This window comes from Camarhynchus parvulus, chromosome 11 (assembly GCF_901933205.1).
Source record: "Camarhynchus parvulus chromosome 11, STF_HiC, whole genome shotgun sequence".
Lineage (NCBI taxonomy): Eukaryota > Metazoa > Chordata > Aves > Passeriformes > Thraupidae > Camarhynchus > Camarhynchus parvulus.
In genome coordinates, this window is record NC_044581.1 from 3,062,511 (window position 1) to 3,066,448 (window position 3,938).

Below are 3,938 nucleotides of genomic sequence, written 5' to 3' on the forward strand. Positions count from 1 at the left end.
TATTACTTGACAACAGCAAGGGAAGTGGCAGAAACAGCCCCGCTGTCAATCACGGCCAAGGTTTCCTCTGCAGAGAGAGACACCCCGCTCCTGGCGGTGACAAATCATTACCCAGCTCTGCCCGCAGTCCCTCCCCGTGCCAGAAGAGAAGGGACGAGGCCAAACCCTCTGGCACAGTCCCCTCCCTTCCCGGGGTGCATCTCGCTCTCTGGCTCCTGATAAGGTGATGTAGATAAGGCCCAGGCTCAAACGCCTTGGATTGCATCTTGGGGTCAATACAGCAGCATTTATGGCTGCTCCTGCACAAACATTTTGAGAAGGGCTGAGGAGAGGCCGTCACACAAATGTGTCACTCTTCCCAGGGCAGAGTGGTCACATCCAGTCACCAATTGTCACCTTGCTGGCCTACCAGCCCTTGGGGGAAGAGCAAACGGTGTCACTTGAGGCTCGTGAGGACAATAAATCAATGTCCCGAATGAGGACCAGTAAGGCAGGTCAGCATTGAGAACTTGAGTCATTTCCGTGAGACACCACAGTGCTCACACCTTGAGTTGCCCTGGAAGGGCAAAATGAGGCTTCACTCACGCCCTACACATGGTCTCACCCTGCTCCATTGGCAGAGGTGAGGTGGAGGAGGCGACTTCCACCCACCACCCTCCATCCCTCTCACCTGTGTCTTCCTCCCGACTCCAGGCAGCCCCAGTGTCCCAGAGCTCCCTCTGGGGAAGAGCTGGGCTCTGCTGGTGAGTTGTCATCGTGGAAGGTTCCAAACAATGGCAAATGATGGGAATGGAAAAGGCTGGGAGGACAGGGCAGAATCCCCCACAGATGTGTGGTGTTACATTTCATGCTGACCCACGCCTGGCTTTTCTGGGAAACGTCTGTAGTACAGAAATTAAATTCCAGTTTTTCCCCCACAGGCCCATGGTGTTTGGTCTGGTGGTTTGGTTTTTTTTAATTTACTGAATTTTACACAAACCAGCTTGTTCAGTTTACTGAATTTTAAACAAAAGTTCTTTCCTTGTTAAGGCTCATGAGCTGTGCTTCAAAAGGCTGGAAATAAAAGTCAACCCTGCAAAGCCATGCAGCTTGGAGTGATTGGTTTGTTCCCACTTTGATCTTCCAGATGCCCTCCCTGACATTACAGTTCCCTCTCCAGTGACGTGGTTCTGTGTCAGAGGGTCTTTCCTCTCCATGAGCTGTTCTGAGAGATCCAGGTCAACATCCTGTTGAATCTGGAGGAAAAGAAGAGTTCTTGAGAAACAGGGAGATGTGTTGCCAGAAAAGGAGTCTTGGCCAAAAGGATGGGATTGCCAGACTGCCTGAACTCTCACTGAACCGAGGAGCAGGCCAGCCCCAAGGATCCCAGCAATCTCCAAACAGAAAGAAATACTCTAAAATCTGAGTTTTTAACTGTTTTAATTATACTAATTTGATTTAACCCCTATTTCACTTTTTGTTTTAATACCTTTTTCCATATCCTGGGGCTTTACAGTGGATGTTGCAAGGGGTTAACTCTAGATAGGCTTTTCCTCTATAAAGATTGGGTGTAGAAACTTTTAGCTTTACTTTCTTATCGTTTCTGGGAAATAAAATAATTTCATGTGCCATATTTTCCTTTTCCTTCTTTCCCTTTTTAAGGACGTGTTGTAACCAGTGGTTCACAAATGACTCCTTGCTTAGATAAGACATTATGTTTTTATCCTTGGACTGTGCCCCAGGCTCCCAGTAATGCCAGCATCAGCTAAGTTGGGATCTGATTACTTGTTCTTGCCTTCTTACTCAATGTCAGCCTTGATTATGCCCATTAATCTGGTTGGTTTTTTTTTAAACTGAGCTGTGGGCACCATCCTGCCTGATTCTCAGCACTCTGCTGTTATTACAGCAAGGTTTTTCACATTTCTACAGTTCTAGGTTTTTGGTTTTGTTTTTGGTGGGGGTGTTTTTGGTTTTTTTTAATGTATTTCTCACAATTAAAATAGCCATTTTGGTATTTATCAAGATTTTGGGCAGCTGTGGCTCAGAGAGGAGAAATCTGGGCTCCTGCCTTGATCTTGTTGGCTTTAGAGATCTCTCAATGTTTTCCATCCCTCAGAATGATGTGAGGGTCGAGGATAATTTCCAAGGAAAGTTGTGGGATGAGGATGTGCTTGGACAATTTTCATTCTGGGAATGACAAAAGGTTACAGAGCAAATTTCGTAGTTCAGGACCAGATTTCAGCACCACATCCACACTGATAATCAGGACTGACTTGTGGAGGGTGGAGCTGGAGGGACAGAACGTGGCATTTGTTCCAAACAGATGTCAGCACCCTGCTCCAAACCACTCCAGCACAAAAGCAGCCCTGAAGATGGACAAAACCCTGCTGAGGTTTGGGCAGCTTCTTCTTTTTCCTTCCCCTGCTTTCTTACATCACTTTCTGAGCCACAGCTGCAATTCAGTTGGGACCTGCTCAAGGCTGGGGCTGAGTTTTATCAAAATCAGGAGAAATCAACTCACCCAGAGGTGGCCTCACACCTCCTGAGCTCACTGTGAAGTGACAATGAAGCGACAGTGGCCCAGCCAAGAGCCAGGAATCTCCAGTTGGTTTCCTATTGCCATGATCCAAGCTGAGAGAGCAGCCAGGGAGGGGGGAAGAGAACTCAGATCTTTCCCAGACCACAGAAAGGGTGGATTTGAGTAGGGATTTGTGAGGCTGGCCAACACTTTGTGCTGAGACACCTTCCAGGGGGCCTTCCTTGGGTGCTCAGGCATTCACTCACCTGCACAGGCATCTTAGGTGGATAACCAAAGGCAAAACTGGTATAACTCAATCTTCCCAGTTTGGAAATGGACGTCAATCCTCCTCCACATGGACATAATCCTCTTTTCAATGTGTTTTCCATTGATTCCTGCTTTGACTCTGAGGCTGGATATAGCTGGAGGGTGCAGGGGTAAGGGGAGAAGGGAGAAAGAACCAGAGTTAAGTTTAATAAAAATAATATGAGCGTTCAAAGTTCGAGCTCTGGGAAGGAATCAATGTGGATTCTCCCGTGTGAGGGCACAGGGCAGGCTCTGAAGAACACATGGAACCAATAAGACAACACATTTATTCCTAGAAATAAAACTCAGGTGCTCTTGGGAACGCTTTTTAGACAAGATGAAGTGCAGCAAAGATAAGGACACTTTGATTGATTAGGAGAGAACACAAAGTACTGTGGGCAGGGCGTCAGAAATAACATTTCTTTGGTGAGGTAAGTGCTGGGGGAAGATGTTTGCAAGCCATGGATGCTGCACATCCATCTCTGGAGGCTGATTTTAATGGAAAGTAGCTCAATGCTGCATATGGGGAGAGGTGTCTGAGAGACTGAAACCTAATGAAGGACTTGTTTGGTATGCAAAACGGTGAGGCAGAAGTCACTAAATGGATTTTTGGAACAGAAGTTTTCTTCTTTTATTCATAGAAAGCCATTGAAAATCCCCTACCACTGTTGTGAAATTTCCTCTGTCTGAAATGCAGCAATAATTACATTTTTGTGAACTTGCAGGGTTCAGGAAAAGGGTTTTTATGCAGTGAGCATAAATCCATCAATGATCAGATGGTTCTCAGAAGCAACACTAGCCATAATATTACCTACCTGGACAGGTGGTGTCGGGATAAAAACAATAATTTAAAGACAGAAGGCAGCAAGGCCCTTTTATGGGTAATATATAATTAGAAACAGCATGCTTCTGACATTATAAGTAGTGTGAAATCATATCCTTAACATGTAAAATCATATCCTTAACATGTAATTACCATGGCAGACATTTCAAAATTATCTAGAGCAGATGTCATTAAATCCAAGCTCCCTCCTTTCCTGGGTGCAGTTTGATATTTGTGATGCACTAAACAGCAAAAATCTTCTTTCCATTTTCAGGTATTTCTATTAAAATGAAAATTACATTTCTGCAAGTT